General features: G+C 43.0%; 1 long non-coding RNA gene across 5 annotated transcripts in view; it reads right to left on the bottom strand.

The window, feature by feature from the left end:
• Positions 1-18157, bottom strand: part of LOC118543837 (uncharacterized) — a 472034-nt gene extending 453877 nt beyond the window's left edge. For 4 of the 5 annotated variants that reach the window (XR_013440677.1, XR_013440678.1, XR_013440674.1 and 1 more), the window contains exons 1-2: positions 17123-18157; positions 2562-2678 (exon numbers count right to left, since the gene is read on the bottom strand). This is a non-coding gene — a long non-coding RNA (uncharacterized LOC118543837). The remainder of the gene's footprint in view (positions 1-2561; positions 2679-17122) is intronic. The other variant, XR_013440675.1, reaches the window with a different exon arrangement.
• Between the last annotated feature and the right edge of the window lie 2625 nt (positions 18158-20782).

Below are 20782 nucleotides of genomic sequence, written 5' to 3' on the forward strand. Positions count from 1 at the left end.
CTATGGACTCTGAGAAACAAACTGAGGGTTCTAGAGGGGAAGGGGGTGGGGGGATGGGTTAGCCTGGTGATAGGTATTAAAGAGGGCACGTATTGAATGGAGCACTGGGTGTTACATGCAAACAATGAATCATGGAACACTACATCAAAAACTAATGATGTAATGTATGGTGATTAACATAACATAATAAAAAAAATTTAAAAAAAATAAAAGAATACACATACAACTTAAACTTGGTCCGGAGCTTCAGCAACATTTTCCCTGCAGAGGGCAAGAAATGGCCGGAGCTTGGCTCTGCCAACCATTTGCCACAGCGTGTGACTGCCGGAGCCAGGTTTTCTAACACAGCTGAGCACGCACAGCTCCAGATAGCCCTGAGAAAAGACCGCCAAAGGCTGGGAGGCTCTGGCTTGCCCCTGGTTAAATAATTACTTCTCTTTGTTCATCGATCATTTCAGAGTTTGATCCAATTACTGCACCATTTCTGCTCTCATTCAGAAAATTTACAATGCCCGTATCATCTCAAACGGACAGGATGAAGGGCTACTCTGCTCTGCAAAGTCCTAACAGGTCTTTAATTCTTTTCAAGCAGACCATTTTCTGATTAAAAACTTTTGAATTTCTGGTTAAATACTCAGGAAATATCTTCAGAGAAAGACTCTAATGTAAGCGGTGCCATTACGGTGGCTGCAGATCAGCTCATTGTTGGTAGAGCTCCTTGGGGCTCAGTTAGAAGACTATTTTTATTTTCTATACAAATGCTCAAGGCTTATGTTTGCACACAGTTAATTTGCATTTTTATGGGGATGAACCCATTTTGTATGCCTGGGAGTCGTCTGTGGATTTTGCACAGGATATTTTTTTTTTTTAATGCATTTAACACAATGAAGGATAGATTGCTCGATATTAAAGCATAGAGGTTAGTACAAAATATTTGAAAATGTGTTTCATCTAGACATATTAAACTGAGAAATATTATGTCTTTCTCCTTGGAAACTGAAATCTATGCAATTCAGACAGAGTATATATATGTGTGTGTCTGTGTGTGTGTGCATGTAGGACTCACATACTTGGTTAGTTCTTTTATAAAAGAGTGACTTTTTGTAAAATTCAATACAAAATAATGAAGTTATACTAGTATGCAACAAGAAATGTTAAAGTTGCCAGAATTCTACATTGCTGTAGAAACCCCATAACTGAAGATATTTAAAATTAACCAGAAAACATCGTAAGCAGAGATAACACAGAGGAAATTAGCGTGGATTCTTTTCCAAAAGAAATGGAGAGAACGAACTGGGAAATAGGACCGTGGCTCGTATGAGGGAGCTAGAATTTTTTAAGTAGCCTTACAGTATTAATCATAAGGAATAATTCATTCATTTAAATATATATATAAATATATATATATATTGAGTCCCCATCCATACAAAGCACTGTCAAGTCACTGTACAAATGCAAGGATAAATAAGACACAGTCCTTATTCTAAGCTTATAAAAAAAATGGAAAACAGCTGGGTGCCTGGGTGGCTTAGTTGGTTAAGCAACTGCCTTCGTCTCAGGTTATGATCCTGGAGTCCCAGGATCGAGTCCCGCATCGGGCTCCCTGCTCAGCGGGGAGTCTGCTTCTCCCTCTGACCCTCCCCTTCTCATTCTCTCTCTCTCAAATAAATAAATAAAATCTTTAAAAAAAAATGGAAAATAGCCAAGAAGAATTGCCAATGTTTTCTTGGCTTGTGAGTCTTGTTTTCTAGCTCCAGTTTTCCACGTAAAAAAAAACCCCTCTGAGCAATGGTGCTTCACTACTCAAAATGGGGTCTGTGGATCAGCAGCATCACCTGGAAGCTTGTTAGAAATGCAGTCGCGGCCCCCACCCCAAACCTACTGAATTAAAATGTACATTTTAACAAGATCCCCAGGTGATTTACATGCACAGCAAAGTCCGAGAAGCACTGGTCTAGTGGTCTGCTTGCCAACATGTCTAATTGTACCAAAGCTCTCTTTCAAAGCAATTAATTTCCAAATTATAAATTATATCTCTTTAAAAAAAAACACTTTGATTATGCTCTTCCTTGTTCAAAATCCTTCAGTAGTTTCCCAATATTTTCACCTTGGCCTTCCTGGCATCCCCCCATCTGACCCCTATCTTTTCTTCTAAAAGACGGCACACCTGTGTACACGCACGCGCGCGCGCACACACACACACACACACACACACACACCACCACCACCACCACCACCCCCCCTCAGGAATCTGGTATCACTGTCCCCAGACACTCCTTGCACTCATTTTTATCTGGCTTCTTTATTCATTAGATTACCTCTAACTCAAACGATGTTTCTTAATTTTGGTTGCCCATTAGAATCCCTTGGGAAAGATTTAAAAATCCTGATACTCAGACTTCACACCAGACCAAGTTAATCAAAATCTCTAGAGGGGCCGCCCACAGCACACACATTACTATCTTCACAGCTCCCCAGGGTGATTCCAATATGCAACCGCGGCTGTGAACCACTGGCCTAGAAAATCTTCCCTCCTCCCCATTCGCCTTCTGAAATCCTACCTATTTTTCAAGATGGAGATCAAACGCCCCATGTGCAGCCTCCTGATCATTCCAGCCTGCTGGGATCTCTTCCTTACAACCCACAGACATCCTTCCTCGGTGCTTTCTCTTGGCAAACTGCAACATAGCAAGTACACAGAGTGCTTGCACATAGTATGTACTCAATATTATTTTTTTAATGAAAAATTTATTCAATCTACATTTTCCACTGAATATCTGGAGAAAGACTGGGGGCAAAATGTGATTCCCATACCCCACTAATGATAAACATGCATGATAACAACAGAGGATAGCAGGGAGTGGGGCACTGGACACACAGGAATATGACAATTGAGAAGAGGTAAGGGAAAAAGACGGGGCCGGGGGATGTCCTTCCAGATTCTGAGCTCCCTCCTACCTTGTCAGGTAATGGCAGGTCACCACACAACCTAGTTGCCAAAGTCAGGAAGATCCCTGTTCTTCATTCTTATTTTCTTTATTATTTGTCTCTCTCCAGTATGTAAAGTCAAGGAGGGCAGGGAATTTTATCTGTTTTATTCTTCCCCATTGTGTGGAAGAGTGTGTGGCACAGAGACGGTGTGATGGTTAATTTTATGCATCAACTTGGCTGGGCTATGTGTACCCAGATATTTACTTAAATATTATGCTGGGTGTACCTGTGAGTGTTTCTGGATGACAGTAACATTTGAATCAGTCAACTGAATAAAGCAGATTGCCCTCCCCAATGTGAGTGGCCTTCATCCAACTTGTTGAGGCCTGAACATAACTAAAAGGCTGAGTAGATGGTAAGTTGTTTTATCTGTCTGTCTTCAAAGTGGGGATTGATCTTCTGCCTTTAGACTCCTACTTGAACCAGAACTCATACCATCAGCAATCCCGGTTCTCAGGCCTTCAGACTCTGACGGGAACGACACCATTAGCTGTTCTGGGTCTCCAGCTTGCCAATTTCAGATCTGGGGACTTCTCAGCCTCCATAATCATGTGAGCCAATTCCTTATAATAAATCATATACCTTTTTGGCTGTGCTTCTCTGGAAAATCCTAATACAAATTTTGGTACCAAGAGTAATTCTAGAGGAATAGAATGTTAAAGATGAGTTTTCTGAATTGGTTCTGGGGTTCCTGGAATTGACTCTCGAATCTGATTAGATTTAAAGACACTAATGAATGTATTTCCAGTAATAAAGAAAGTACTGATAGTCCATGCATCAAGTATTTAGAGAGAGACGCAAAATATCTGCATTGGATACTCTTAACCACTTATAAGAAGCAAGAAGCTGGATTACTCTGTATATGATACTTTTGAACATTTTTGGAAAACTAACAAATATAATGATGGTCAGTTGCTCCTAATGTCGTTGGACAAAACAGTGAAAGAAGAGGATAAGCTCAGAGATTCTAATTCCCAACTCATGTGCCGCATAAACGGCCTCAGAGCTTGTGTGTGTGCCCTGAAGTAGATCCGTATCTCCTGGACGCACAGGGCTGAAACTGCTGCTCATCAAATGCAAAACTTCATCCTGCGAAGGGGCTGAACCACAATGCAAGTCGAACCTGCCCCATAGGGTGCCTACTGTTAAAGCGAGGGCATTGGCTGGGAAAGAGTGGGATCCCATAAGCCAGGTTGTAGACATTTGGAAAGTCCCCGATGAAGCTGGGGACACTGAGCCCCCAAATTCTGTTGAGTCTTTGCCAGGGGAATCGGCACCCTCATCCCCAGTAGAAGTAACCTCCCCACACCCAGTAGTGGCGGATCCTTCAACTCACAGTGATGTCTACCAGTCTTTCCATGCCACTCTGAGGGGATTAACCCTGCATGGACTGAGGAAAATGGAACAGCCTCCTCTGAGGCAGTTACCATGCAAGACAATGCTGATTCTCCCCAGGACCCACCCCCCCCCATGCATCTTTGCTTCTAGACCTCCAACTACACACAAATCCCAGCAGGTCCTAAAGGTGGGGTACACTTTTAGGAAGTGCATTACACTCCCAGAGAACTACTTGAGTTTTCTACTTTATATAGACAGAAATCTGGGGAACATGTGAGGGAACAGATATAAAGGTTGTGGGATAATGATGGGAGGAACATAAAATTGGATCATGCCAAACTTATGGATATGGGCTCACTAAGCAAAGATTCTGTGTTTAATGTTGAAAGCAGTTTGAGGTATTAGGAAGGGCTCTAATATTTTGTTTGGTTGGTTGGCTGAAATATGGACCAGAAAGTGGCTCATGATGAGCAAGTTAGAAATACCAGACCTGTCTTGGTTGAATGTAGAGGAAGATCTTCAAAGGCTTACAGTGGATTTTTCATTTAAGTCCCATTCACCCCACTAGGAGGGTCCAGAAATATCTTTCACCACTACTATGAGGAATAAATTTGTAATTGGAGGCGTGGCATCCTTGAAAAGTTCTGTGATGACTTTTCACGGTAGCCCAGATCTTATAGTGTGAATTACAGTTGCTAAATTAGGAAACATAAATGCAATGGGAGTAATGGGATTCTGGGGTGACAGGGGCTGAGTGGCAGCCCTTAATCTTCAAAGGCAAGGTAAATGTGGTTCCTGTAATGGACAGCAGGATCAAAGCAGCAATCAGAATAGTATGACTTTTGCAGATCTATGGTACTCGCTGGTTGATTATGGTGTCCCTAGAAGTGAAATAGGTAGGAAGCCTACTAAATTCTTACTTGATTTGTATGAACAAAAATACTAGGCCAACTGAACAAAAGCCTTACCTGAATCATAAAAACAGAAAGGAATGGTCCCTCAATTCCCACACTTGAGCCAGTTTACTGATCCAGTACCCCTTCAATGAAAGGGAGGCCGGTACACAGGTATGCAGCTATTGATCTGGCAACACATTTTTCTTCATACCTCTTAATAAAGACCACCAGAAGCTGTTTGCTTTTAGCTAGAAAGAATGGTAATACACATTCACTGTCCTACTGCAAAGGTATATTAACTATCCAGCCCCGTGTTATAATCAGCTTGTAGGGATCTCGATTGCCTTTTTCTTCCACATGATATCACGCCGGTCTGTTATAGTAATATTATACTGACTTGACCTGGTGAGCAAAAAGCAGCAACTATTCCAGACATTTTGGTAAGACATATGTGTGCCAGAGGACAAGGAATAAATTCAACAAAAGTTCAGGGGTTTCTACCTCAGCAAAATTTCTAGGGGCATAGTAGTGTGAGGCATATTGAGATACCCTTCAAAGGTGAAGGATAAATTGTTGCATCTGACCACTCCTACCACCAAGAAAGAGGCACAATGCCTAGTGGAACTTTTTGGATTTGGAAGACAACATATTCTTCATTTGGGTGTGTTACTCTGACCCATTTACCAAGTCACCTGAAAAGCTGCTAGTTTTGAGCAACACATAAAATAAGAGAAAGCTCTGCAACACGTGTAGGCTACCATGCGGGCTGCTCAGTCACTTGAGCCCTGTGATCCAACAAATCCTACAGTGCTTAAAGTGGCAGTGGTGGTCAGGGGTGCTGTTTGGAGGCTTTGGCAGGCCCCTGTAAGTGAATCATAGAGCAGCCCCTTTGGATTTTAGAGCAAAGCTCTGCCATCTTCTGAGACTAACCATTCACAGTAGTCAGCTATTGCCCGGCTACTCGGTGTTAGTAGAAACTGAACATTTAACCAGGTTACCATGCAACCTGTGCATCATGAACTGGGTGGTATCTGACCCAACAAGCTATGAACTTAGGCATTCTATCAAGTGGAATTGATATATATTAGATCAGACGTGAGTCAGCTCTGAAGGCACAAAGAAGTGGCTCTCACTACATTGCTACCTCTTCTCTCTCCCAGCCTGCCTAGAAGGCTTCAGGAGGAATTCCCTACAATTACTTGACAAAAGAGAAGGCTTGGGCCTGGTTTACAGATGGGTCTGCACACTATGCAGGCACCACCCTAAATTGGATGGGGCAGCACGACAGCCCATTTCTGGGACACCTCTGGAGGGCAGTGGTGAAGGGGCAGAACTTCAAGCAGTGTACTTGGTTCTTTAATTTTCTTGGCAACAGAAATGGCCAGATGTGCAATATATACCAATTCATGGGTTGGGACCAATAGTTTGGCTGGATGGGCAGGGACCTGGAAATAACATGACGAGAAAATGGGTGAGGAAATTTAGAAAGAGGTATGTGGAAACCTCTCTGAATGGGCAAAAGACAAAAGACATAAAGATATGCACGTCCCATGTGAATGTTCACCAAAGGGTAACCGCTTTCAAGGAGGATTTTAATAAACAAGTAGATAGAAAGACCTGTTCTGTGGATACCAGTCAGCCTCTTTCCCTAGCCACCCTTGTCATGGCTCGATGGACTCAGGAGCAAAGTGATCATGGTGGCAGGGATGGAAGTTATGCATGGGCTCAGCAACACGGACTTCCACTCACCAAGGCCAACCTCTGTCCTATCTTCCAGCAGCAAAGACTAACACTGAGTCTCCAATATGGCACCATTCCACAGGGTGGAATGTCTCCAGCCAACCTGGTGACAGGTTGATGACACTGGACCACTTCTTTCATGGAAGTTTATTTCTTACTGGAATAGACACTTACTCTGGATATAAATTTGCCTTCTCTGTGTGTGATCCTTTTCCCAAAACTGCTGTCTGTGGGCTTTACAGAATGCCTTATCCACCATCATGGAATTCCATACAGCACTACTTCTGAACAAGGAACTCACCTCATAGCAAAAGAAGTGTAGCAATGGGCCCATGCTCATGGACGTCACTAGTCTTACCATGTTCTTCAGCACTCTAAAGTAGCTGGTTTGACAGAACTGTGGAACGGCCTTTTAAAAGCTCAGTTTCAGTGCTAGCTGGGTGGCAATACCTTGCAAGTCAGAGGCAAGGTTCTCCAGAAAGCTGTAGATGCCCAGAATCAGCATACACTATATGGTGCTATTTCCCCCATAGCCAGGATTCACACATCCAGAAATCAAGGGGTGGAAATGGGAGTAGCACCACTCACTGTTACCTCTAGTAACTCACTAGCAAAATTTTTGCTTCCTATTCCCGCAATCTTATGACCTGCTGGCCTAGAGGTCTTAATTCCAAAGGGAAGAATGCTTCCACCAGAGACACAGCAAGAATTCTATTAAATTGGAAGCTAAGACCACTGTCTGGCTACTTTGGATTCCTCATTCCCCTGAATTAATAGGCAAAATAAGGAGTTACCGTGTTGGCTGGGATGATTGATTCCCACTACCAAGAGGGAACTGGACTACTACTTCACAGTGGAGGTAAGGAAGAGTATGTCTGGAATATGGGAGATCACTTACAGCATCTCCTAGTATTTTGTTGTTGTTGTTGTTGTTGTTGTTTCTTTTATTATGTTATGTTAATCACCATAAATTACATTATTAGTTTTTGATGTAGTGTTCTATGATTCATTGTTTGCGTATAACACCCAGTGCCGTCTTTAATACCCATCACCTAGTATTACCAAGTCCCTGTGATTAAAGTCAATGGAAAACTACAACAACCCAAACCAAGTAGCACTACTAAGGGCCCAGAACAGGAATGAAGGTTTTAGTCTCTCCAACAGGTAAAGAACCACAATTAGCTGAAGTGCTTACTGAAGGCAAAGGGAATACGGAATGGGTAGCAGAAGAACATAGTTATAAATTCCAGCACCAAAAAATTGCTTTACAGTTAGTTTTTCAAACATCCAAGAGCCTCACTCATTCCTGACCTTCCACACATTGTCCTGACTACTCAGAATGAATCCCTTACTCTCTTCCACTGGGAAAACTTTCATTGTTCAAAATCAAGTTCAGTGACAACTCCTCCAAAAGCCTTTGTTTATCTTCCAAAAGAGGGTTAACTGCATCTTCTTAATATTAACCTTGTAGATTTAGCTTACTTCTGCATTCTCTTTAATTCTCCTTTTTTATACTTTTACTGGTCATGTGAATTAGGATGCTCTGGGCTACAAAAATCAGAATGCCATTACTGTCTTCAACCAATCACAATTCATCATCTAGGGCTTGACAAATTGCCACATGAACAAAATTGGGATTCTGTAAGCTGAAGAAGGGAGAATGACTATAGAATAAATAACCAACAGTGGTAGCACAACAAATATATAGCACTGATTAACTATACTGTTGTTCATCCAGCAGATATTTTTGAGAATCTACCATCCACAAAGGAGACAATACACATCATGGTTAAAAGCATGAGCCCTGGGACCATATCACTCAGATCCTGATACTATTAATTACTAAGTAACCTTGGGAAATGAACTGAACTTCCTATCATTCTGACTCCTCATTTGTGCAATGGGGATCATGATAGCTCTTAACTCACAGAGTAATAACTAAATAAGTTAACACATGCAAAGGACTTAGTAAAGTACCTGGCATATAGTGATATTCAGCAAATGTTAGCTCTTAGATCTTATTCTGTGCCGAGACCTGTGCTAGGCACTAGAGACACAGATGTTAAAGACAAATGCAGGGACAGACAAACCAGTACATAGAAATTGCACTAGAGATCAATAAGCATAATATTATAGGCCTGTAGAAGAGGCTGTGGGAGTCTTTTAACTGGCCTGGATAAATTCTATTATATCACATCACGTGCTAGACTAATATGGTGGGACATTAGAAAGCATGTCTGGTTAAAATTTTGCATTTTTCAATTAATTCTACCAAGCCGGTCAGGGAAGGCTGCCCAAAAGAGTTGTTACTCGAGCTGTGTCTATAAGCTAAGTAGATAAAGAAAAAAAGAGGAGCATTCCAGACAGAGGAGAGACATCCTCAAAAACATGCAAGCGCTTCACTAAGGCTAGATTTTGAGGATTCTTGGGGGTGGGAGGTGGGTAGGGGAACGGTAGGAGATGAGGGTGGAGAAAGAAACCAGACTCAGACAAAGGAAGACTGTGCCAAGATGTTGGGCATTGAGCCTGACAAAAATGGAAAGCCTGGAAAGGATTTTTAAACAGGAAAGCAAAGTGGTTTAACATCTGTTGACCTCACTTTCTACCATCTATTGGTCTCACTTACCACCCTCCCCGTAAGATGACCAGGTTAGGCAAGATATTTTAGACATTAGATATCAAAGGGATTTGTCCTTTCTAGTTCCAAAATTTCCTTTACTCTGCAACAAATCTCTGTAGATCTCAATACAAAGAAACTTTAGATTCGTTTGGCGATAATGGAAGTGGAATGGTTGATAGTACCAGGGCAACTTAATGTAGTAAAGAAAACCCATTTTAATATGTGACACCCAAATTGAAAATTCCTGTCCTCATTATAAAGCATGTCCTGAGCAATATACAACGATGTTACAGATCATCTGCAACAGCTATAGCCATGTTGCTTTCGAAAATGAAATAGTACCGAGTACTACAGTAACGAGAAACAGGATGCCACGTAATTAATAAAATACTGTTTCACAACAGGATTTGCAAAAAGGCAAGATCAGCTCGCTGGGATATGAGAAGTCAGGGACTAATGACTAGCGTCCTTTAAGCCTTCAACTAGTTCCCCCGCTGTATATCTCACGGCCCCTCCATTAGTGTTTGCGTAGCTGCAAATCTTTGAAACAGGGACTGAATATGAAACATGCCCCTGTTGGGGGTGGGGAGAGGTGGATTGGCAACAGCTGCAATTACTGTGATAGTAAGCTGGCAGTTTGTTTCTTTGAGGGTTTTTTTTATTTTTTAATTTTTTTTAAGATTTTATTTATTTATTCATGACAGAGAGAGAGAGAGGCAGAGGCAGAGGGAGAAGCAGGCTCCCCGAGGAGCAGGGAGCCTGATGCGGGACTCGATCCCAGGACCCCGGGATGATGACCCAAGCCGAAGGCAGACGCTTAACTATCTGAGCCACCCAGGCACCCTGAGGGTTTTTTTTTTTTTAATTTTTTTAATACGTATTCTGAAACACTGACCTAGCCTCAATTGACCAGCATCCAACTTACCTATTTTTCTTCGCATAACTTAATTTCAATTACATATGTATGTCATAAGTTTTCACAGTTAAAACTGCATTTAAATTGAGACCAGCCTTGCTTTCTAAATTGCTTCCTTAATAAACATTTTACTAATGATGACTGGTGTATCCAGTACACAAAATTACACTCTGTGAATTTAATTTTGTGGAATAGTAGAAAAAGCAACACCATCTATTCCTAAATCAAAAGCCCGTAAAAGGATGGAATGAGTTTTGTCCAAGGCAAAATTTTAGAGAAAGCTAAAATGAGCTAAACTGTAATGTAATGGCAAAGAGGGGCGGACGTATTTCCAGCCCTCCTAGCAACTCTCTTGATAACCAATATACGCCAATTATGTAAAAGTTGTGTCCAAACAGCCAAAATGGAAACTCCTTGAGGACAGATAAAGTAGTTTGTCTTTATACCCACATCTCAACACAGGGCCTACTCTAGCACAGATGCTCAGAGAATATGTGCCAAATTGTGAACATTAGGATGCCTTAGAACTCAACCAATCATTTATACTTCTGAGCGCCTTCTCTTCTCAATGGAAAGCAACACCTTACGGAACCACTGGAATATTTTTTAAAAGAGGTAACCCTTGCCTCCCTCTCCATGGAGCTTCCGATACATTTAATGGATTTATCACCCACCACAATAAAACCTTATAACTTCAGACCAGAAGCTCCAAGTCTACCATATTTTATGTGTCTCTCATTGGCATTTTTTCTTTTCCTGGATTATATTGCCCTGAATGGCAGGGGCCACATTTTTATCTGCCTCTTTTTTAATCACCCCCCCCCCATAGCATCTAACACAGTGACTTAAGCATAAGAGGCAAGGAAATGTTGAGAAAATGAGTTAAAACAAATCAATCAAACAAGCTCAGTCATCCCTTCTTCCCCTCCCCACACTTTAAGCTCATCATTTTACACATAAGGAGATTGAGGCTTTGAGAAAGTAACTTAATTGTTCAGGGAGACATAGCCAATTTCCGGCAAGGTTTCCAAACCTCGCTGCCCTCCTTGTACTGCTCTTTCTGGGAGAGAAAATTGCAAAAGAAATACATTAAGAGAGAAAAGCTTATCGATACTGAAAGTTGTAAGTAATGTACTACAAGGGAAAGTCAGGCCATTACAAATGTAGCAACAACACTGTAATTTGATCAAGGCATGGAAACAATCTCCTAGAGCCCCCCGAATGCCAGTCCCCAGTTTCCGTTTCTTACAGAGTTAACATCTACTGACTGCTTATTATAGGTCAGGCCTGTGGTGCCAAATAAACACTTTCAGAGATTATTCCATTTACTTCTCAAAGCATTACTCCAAAACGGACATCATAATCCACATTTCTATGGATAAAAAAACAAAAAACAAAAAGCACAAAGGCTCCAAATGCTAGAATGACTTACTCAAGATCACAGAGCTCAGTGAGGTAGACCTAGCATCTAAACCCAGGTCTGTCGACTCCAAAGACCATCCTCTTTCCATTAGGCATTTTTCCTTCTTGCCAATAAAAATTAATGAAAATATTTTAAAGATTTTCCAATGCCATTTGCAATGTGCTGCTAAATATGAAGTTTTTCCACTTTTATCACGGAGGATATGTCGCCCTTTTAACATCAGTGTACCTCCGTCTGTAGCCTCCTCTGCATTGGGGAGGGGAAGCCAGGCACAGCCTTCTTGGGATCCCCTTCCTTACCTGGTTCTGGCTGAGAACTAGCTGTGTGGGCCCCCTGATGTGGGAGACAGAAGGCAGGAGGTGAGGCAAGGCCATTATTCCCAAACAGCTTCAGGTAGACACATGTGAGGTCCGTAGCAGCTTCCAGGCTGTGGAAGGCAGCCCAGAGAGTGGGCAGTAGACAGCTGAGATGGTGGCAAGAGCTTTCTAGAGTCCTTGAGATTCACAGAAGTTGCTGGGAGACCCCTGGGAAACAGTAGCTACATCATCGTTGGTGGCTTCCTGTTTCTTTGCTTCTCTTGCCTTTTCAACTACTGTAAACCTGCAATCCCATGGATAAAAGCCAAAGCCTCCATACTTGGAATACATTAATAGTTCTATTCTGTTCTCCTGGCTGAACCCCTGACTAATTTCGGATACTTAAGTCAATTTCAAAATTCCGAGTCAAAATAAAATCAAACATACTAAATATACAGCTAGCTTATCAATACACTAATCTTTCCCCTTCATCTCTCCCCACAACAAAGCCTCAACAATTTTGTAAGTAAGACTTTTCTCTCTCTGTAGAAATTCCAGTCACTTTTTGTGGAACCTAATATGAGATGGTAAAGGAAACTGTAGACTTTCTCCTTTCAATTGGTTTAGATTAAGACAACCATCTGTTTTGGTATTTCAGGGTATTGTTTTTTTTTTTCTGGAATCAGGATCTGTTCAAGGAACATTTAAGAGGTCTTCTAATATTACCATTTTGTAATTCCCTCTGGCTGGTGACATAAAAACAATAATGCTGCGGAATACTGGATGTGTGTGTGTGTGTGTGTATAATGTATTTATATATTTTAATTGCTAAGAATGTTCCCTGGGGAAGACATCTGTTATGTCAATATAAAAAAAAATTTAAATGAACACAATCTAGCTGTTTTAATTCCAAAATTAAAACTGCCAAATTTGTAATCTGATGGTGAACTGCCTCTGAATTCTTAATTATTCCTATTTTCTTCCAAGGCCACTAGATGGTGGCTCTGCTATGGAAACCCTCATAGTCATGGAAATTTTCTCCATCTCTATTACAGCATTATTGGAGCATACACTGTGAAGGTAAAATCTATTTCTAAAAGAAATGAAGACATAGTAAAAAGAGCCAAGGAAAAGCTAGAGAGAATAGGTTACTTGGAAACTCCTATTGCTTTCACTGACGTATGCCTTCAGGATCTTGGGCTAATGGATGTATCACCTCCCCCCTCTAGTCCAATGCCCTCTGGGTATGTGGAACTAAAAAAATCACACGGAGTGGCTTTTCTAGTAAAGTATGAAGCTAAGTCCCTCTCAGAGGTAGCATTTGGTAAGTCCCTACCTGCTGGAGTTGAGGGAGATAAAATAAAAATTCTATTGTGGCTTTTAGGATTTGAATGATCAATGGTGTCATTAAGCAAGATAGAAAACAAAGGAAGAGAATCTAGGGAGAGGAGAATACTGAGCCACATATATGATATGGTGCATCTAAGGGGCCACTGGGACTCATTCAGGGGTTGGCAGGAGATGATGCCAGAGAAAGGTAAGTAAAAGCCAAAACATGAAGGAATTACGTAGCACACTAAGGAGCTTAAATTTTATTCTATGGATACCAGGGAGCCATTGAAGGAATTTAGGGAGAATAACCTGATCAGACTCGAATTTTAGATAGTTCATGTTGGTGCCACTACAAAAAAAATATAATGAAGAGAAAGGAGACAGAAGACTCATTATCTACTTCACTGTTTCTTCAAAACCTTAGTCGTGAGGCTACATGGGGCTCTAGTCTCTGAGCTCTCTCCTTGCACAAGACGTCCACTACTCCTTAGATTCCGTATAACTGAGATTGCAGTTGTTAATATGAAAAATAGCTAAGGTAGTTGAGGAAGGATAGGAAATGGTTTCATGCCTGTTTCCGTAAGGTGAATTAACTCTGCATCACTCAGGGACCCACAGGAAACAGACGGCACATTCAGAGTAGTTTAACTGAGGAGATTAAAAATGAAGGGAGTATCAACAGAGACTCAGGCCTGATCAAGGAGCCAACAAAGGGAATGGTGAAGCAACCAGGGGCTGGCAACAGCGATCAGAGACAAACCATGGTATTTTAGCCCATTGAAAACGGGAGCCATGGAAGAGCAACCACCTAGCAAAAGCTATGTATGGCTACACAGGACTATAGCCACGTCCAGGGAAGGAGTGAGGGCAACAGATGCATGACCTCTCTTCTCCTGCCCTCTGATCTCTAGCCAGTGCCTCTTCCTGGCCAAACAGTAAGGAACCCCAGGTGATACAAGCCATAGAGGTCAGCTTTCAGAGGACGGAGCAGGGCAGGAATGAGTATAGATCTCCGGAGACAAATGGACAATAACCAGCACAAATGCAGGAGGGGATGATGTCAGTATCACACAGAGGGCACATTGGTGACTTCCCAGTACATTTATGTGTTAAGCCATCCAGTATTAGAAGCTAAATATACGGAAAATATGAAGTGGCCAAACCCATTGGCACAAGAGAATTTATTCAGTGAAAAGGAAATTATCTGGGATCAGTACTCTGCCTAAGACCAATACTTAAGGGGTGGGCCCAAGGAAAGGAATCCATCACAAAGACTCGGGAGAAACAGAGAGCCAAAGTGAGCCAAAGCCAAAGAAGAAAAGGGTTTTAAAGACAGATTAAGCAATAGTAAGGTAGCTTCTGGCATATGTAGCTGAGTTTCAATTATTTAACCAAACCCAAGTTCCATGACAAGTAACAATTTGAAATGTTAGTGAGGACACAAGCCTGAGTTCTCAACTGGTGTGGAGAGCACATCACTTAGCAGGGAGCACCCACCTCTCTAAGTGGCTTCACTTGTTTCTCCTTACTGTCAAGGACACATTAACTGTCAAGGACATTAGGAATCTGAATCAGCAAAATCCTTTAGCAGCAATCTATTGCAAGTTATCATGGCATTGTAGGCTATAGTGATAACTCAAGAATCTAGGGTGCATAATGTTCTGGAACATATTTCACCCAAGGGTCAAGGGTCTACTGTGCCACAGAGGAGGTAAGTATGATGAATATTTAAATTTTATCTACTGTATTTGGCAATTAGAAATCATTGGAGATTTTGATATGGAAGTTTCCTGAAATATTGAAGTGGAGGCCAATGGAAGGTGGGTTGGGGAGATGAGGAGCAGAAGCCAGAACGTAGATGATTAGGAAATGAAGGGGAGGTGAGTAAGTCAGCGAGGAAGGTAATGCATCCTTTCAAACAGGATGTAAAGAGGAGTAACTTGGCTGTCATTTCTGGGTACAGAAGTCTTCATCAGAGTTAGATTAATGAAGAAAGAAAATGTGTAGGACGGAAGCATCATACTAGAGATATCTCCCTCATAAATCTTGGAGACCTGGATAATTAGAGAACTGGAAAGCTAATATGTGATGTGGAGTAGGGGTGTGAGGGGCCAGCAGTGCCTGTGTTTAGATGTCCTGTCCATGTGAGTACGAACCCTGGTTTGTTTCTGTTAAGTAGTAAATCGCCAGAGGGAGCTCAGCACCTGTAGAATAGGTGCTTTGTTCATTTGTTCCATGTGAGGGAGGAAAGTGGGATGATCTGAGGTAGCGCCCAACGCATCCCATTAGCATCTCAGACATAAAGTGGATGGGCCCATGGCAGAGATACAGGTGGCTACAGCTAGTAGTCAGATTTGGTCATCCTTATGATCCATTCACCTTGAATGAGAGCAGCAGGAAGACTTTGCATGCTGGGGTCCTCTAAATGTGTTCATTTTCTCCATATCACTGTAATGTTTGCAGTAGGGCAAGGAATAACACTAAACTAGAAGACAGTAAACCTGGGTCTTAGCCCCAGTTTTTCAGTAACTGGGTGTGTGGGTGGCCTCGGACAATTCATTCACTACACATCTATTGAGTATCCAGTGCAAGTCTGGTACCGCATCAGGCTCCAGGTGTGGGACAATGAACAAGAGAGGCAGTATGGAACTTGTGAAAGAGACAAACAGGTAAACAACCACAATACAACATCCTAACAACTGAATGGAGTGTAGTGAGTGGAGCGTATCCTTTCAAACGAGGTGCTGTAATACCCCTGTGGCATCAGGGGAGGCTTCACGGAGGAAGCGATAATTAATCGGAGCAGTTAGAGACAAGTCAGATCGAGGCAGTCCCTTCCCCTCTCTGAACGATGGTTTCTATAAAAAGAAGATGGGGGCGTTTGCTAAAAGATCCCTCGGATCCCTTCTGCCTGTTACAGTGTGTGATCCAATTTTTCTATGATTGAACAGAGTGGGGGGGGAGGGGGGACTTGAAATACTGTCCATAAAAAAGATAAATGCTGTGCTTAAGTTGCAGGGGGAAAAATGAGAAAAAGAAGTGGTAGTGCTCAAAACAAGACAGAGACAGAGACAGAGAGGGAGAGCAAGTGAGAGCACATTTTCTAGGGCATCAAGGATTTTTGTTTATTTTTTAACATAATACACCAAAAAATAAATACAATTATCCCAATTTCTACCCACAGTTTTCAGCATTGTGCAGCCTTTATTTAATGATACATCAAAACACATTCTCTGCCAATCCCTCTGTTGCTTAGGAACCGGCAGTCAAGAGCCTAAACTCAGAGACTCCAAAGTCGGCATTAAAAGGCTTTGTGCACTGCTATCAGGAAAATGCTAATTCCGTAAGCCTGATTGATACCCTCCTGTTAGCAAATTCCAGGAATGAGAACCCAGGTCCTGCTAATTTGGCTAGTTCCCCTTTATTCGACTAAGCGTGGTTTGTGCACATACATACATACATACATAAAAAGGCTGTCAGCCAATGACTAGCAGCATTTTATTCTGAAAAGCCAGTTCTTGCTCAACACACTCCATGTTCTTGTCAAACCAGGATAGGAAAATTATTTACCTGCTGCCTGTATTCACTGAGAGTTTTCTGCTATGCAAGTCAGACTATTTCCAACGGCATCATTGCTCTATATCCTTTTCCGACGCCATTCGGTTTCATCATCCTTGACTTGCGCTTGAAGAGGAAAGCGAAAGGAAACCCTTCTTTTGTTGGCATGTGCACTATGACGGGTGCCTGTTCATAATGTTAGGAACACCAGCCGCCTCTAAGAGACTCCCCAGCTGTGGTACTGTTAGAACCCTGAGCTCCCAATCCACTCTCTTCCCTGACTCACACCCAGCCCCTGTCATCACCACTCTCCTTGACTTGACCTCGGATCAGTGCTCCTGCTCCACATTTTTGGTCACTGCAGAGCCGCAACATGGCACTGCCACCACAAAAGTCATCTTCTCCAGCCATCCTCTTCTCCGCTGTGGCTGTCACTCCCCTTGTGGCGATCCGGCCCTTTGCTGGCAGTGCGGTTTCTCTCTGCTGGCTCCATGCTGGGGGCTGGGAGAAAGCTCCCCCTTCCACAATAGGTTCCTCGCCTCTTCACCATTTGCCAGAGGTCAGCATCCAGTGCTGCTTCTTCCCCTTCTGCTCTCAAAGCAGACATTTTGGAGAGATGAGACTGCCTTCTCTTTCACTGGAGAGAACAGGAAGAGCCCATTGTGCTCAGAAACCTAGCATCTCGGGGCACCTGGGTGGCTCAGTTGTTGGGCGTCTGCCTTCGGCTCAGGTCATGATCCCAGGATCCTGGGATTGAGCCCCGCATCGGGCTCCCTGCTCAGCAGGGATCCTGCTTCTCCATCTCGCTCTGCCTCTCCCATACGCTTGTTCTCTCTCTCAATAAAATCTTTAAAAAAAAAAAAAAGAAACCTAGCATCTCTCTTCCCCTCTTTCATAGCAACAGTTCTGCTTCTGTCTGGGCGCCCGCATGCCTGATCCAATATGGAGTCCTCGATTGTAGCAGCTGAGGGGACGCTTCCCGCCTCTACCTACAAGGAATGTAATTGACCTAGACCTCCAGCTGCTGTGCTCCAAAATCCATCACTGTGCTACAGCAAGGCCTTGCTTCCTGGGCTGCTCCCAGTGGATACCTGAGGCCACAAGGATAGGGAGGCAGACCCATTCCTGGGAGATACAGGACCTCTCCAACGGGCACCTTTGATTCCAGGACTCCCCCAGAGGCCTCACAAACATTTCTTAGATCAAATAAATGTGATGCTTCCACCCAACTTTCCTTCCCAAGGCCCATTATAGTCCATCAGCTCCCCTGCCTCTCCCAGTTCCCTCCTTACTTTCTCAAGGGTCCCTCTAATACAACCCTGTCACACTGCATCCTGTCTTGTAATCCGCTTCTCGGGGGGCCTGAACTAACACACTTCTTCACCATTTTGTCTCCTCTGGGTCTGCAGATGCATAGCCTCCCGGGTGAGACCCTGACTGGGACTGCTCACTGGAACTTCCACCGGTGAATTCTTTGGGAAAGCTTTGCCTCGTGATACTCGAGTGCTCTCACGTGGCTATGTGGTGAAGTTGTTAACCGCAGACTCAGGGCTGGTACACATCTAGAATTCTTGACTGTCCAGTAAGCCCTTCCTTCTCCAACGGTACACCCCAAGCAGCGTCGAGCATTGATGGCCCCTGTGCATAAGGCCAGCTATCACCCAAACAAGTTTTAGGGGTTTGGTCTCGAGTGCTTTTGATCTCAGGAGACTATTCTAGTCCTAAGCTATACCAAAAGGATTTTTTCCTGACCCTTCCAGCTTTTCTCTGCCACGAAATGCTAGGTCTCCTTACAAGCTTGTCCATGTTTAAGAGACCCTAAGGTGCGCTAGAGAGTGCTCAATGAGAGCACAGATCAGAAAGGTTCTCTGAGTTCTGCCCTAGAAGGTTCTGAAATCCTGAGTGCCCTGAAATCAATTTTAGTATATGTGCTGCCAAAGCGAGCACTGAGTGCCCTGAAATCAATCCAGTTTTGAATGGTGCCCCAAACTCAACATATTCCAGGAAGAAACTGCATCTTAAATACATATTACTGACCAGCCATGAACCAAGTTTGCCTGTAGTGTTGAAAACAGTGAAGGGAAGATACAGGAGTAACTATAGCCATTTTCTCTATCGGTATTGGGGTTCCACACAATACGTGTGTGTTATAGCAAGAAATCTCAGATCCAAAAGAGGATTTGTAACATGGAGGTCAATGCCTCTGAGGTGGAAACTTTTCAGTGTCAACAGAGGAAAATATAATAGCTACTAAACTGCTTCTTGAGGCCCCAGAAATGGGGCTTCCCTGCCTTGGGACAGCTTATCTGTTCCTTACCATGTCCATGTGGAGGGACCCAGAGAGAGGACAAAATACGGACAGGAAAATGATTTCCCCTCCTCTCATGGATGAGGAAAGCAATGGGTAGGAGCAAAGTCATGCAAAACAAACTACAATGGCAGAAGGCTAGAGGTGTCAAAGACATCTAAGAAAAAACACATCATGCTCAAAGACTGGCAGAAAATGGAGCTTTGAGAGGACACCAATAATGGAAAGAAAACACACCTTTTACTCTATCACTTGCTCTATCCATTCCAAAATGAATGCACAGAGCAGCAAGACTGCAGCCCAGAAAGGATGCTCTTGTTTGAGGAGCCAGGACCAAGCACCTCCACGGAGAAGAGAAGGTTTATCCTTTGAACAGGAGCTGAGCAGATGTGGCTTTGAGGTCTGCTCGGCATTAGAACTTCAGTGTAAATCCGATGACCTCATCTCCCTGCAGCCAGTGATTAATTCTATTTATAAAATACAGCTCATCAGATCAAAGTTCATCTTTTCCATATCAGGCAGGTGGTGTACAGTGGTGGGCGGCTCTGTCAAAGGGTAAGAAACTGAATCAGACTGCTGTTCTTCAGAAGGGATTAGTACACAGGGCTTTGACCTTAAAGAGGAGAGATTTAAAGACCGTTAGACTGAAGGACTTGTAATACCTATCTGTTGATAACCTTAAATTCTGCTCCAATTTTCTTCAAAAACGTAAAGCTCCTCAAATACCATTGACTTGTAATTTACTGTCATCACACACTGGCCAACACCACCACGAATACATACACACATGCACACACCTTTGTAGATTCGATGCCATTGAAATGTCTCTGCCTACAGGTGAATACAACCACTAAGAATGCGTACGGCCTCTGGAGTAAGAGCTTGGCTTCTGGAGCCAGATGCCTAGGATCGAATTCCACTCCTGGGGCCACCTGGGTGGCACAGTTGATTAAGCATCCAATTCTTGGTTTCAGCTCAGGGTCGTGAGACTGAGCCCCACCTCTGGCTCTGCACTCAGTGTGGAGCCTGCTGAAGACTCTCTCTTCCTTTCCCCTCTGCCCTTCCCCCTGACACTCCCTCTCTAAAATAAATTATTAAATCTTAAAAAAAAAAAAAAAAAAAGAATTCCACTTCTGTCATTTATCAGTTCTGTGATCTTTGGCAACTTTCTTGACCTCCTTGTGTCTGTTTCCTCATCCTTAAAATGGAGTTAAAGCAGGACCTGACTCACAGCATTGTTGTGAAGACTAAATAAGTAAATCCATAAAGTATTTTAAACAGTGCCTGGGTCCCCGCACGTCAGCTGTAGCCTGACCACAGAAGCTCAGGAGCGTGACTTGTACCCTAGAGTGTTCCAGCTTGAG

This window comes from Halichoerus grypus, chromosome 8 (genome assembly GCF_964656455.1).
Source record: "Halichoerus grypus chromosome 8, mHalGry1.hap1.1, whole genome shotgun sequence".
Lineage (NCBI taxonomy): Eukaryota > Metazoa > Chordata > Mammalia > Carnivora > Phocidae > Halichoerus > Halichoerus grypus.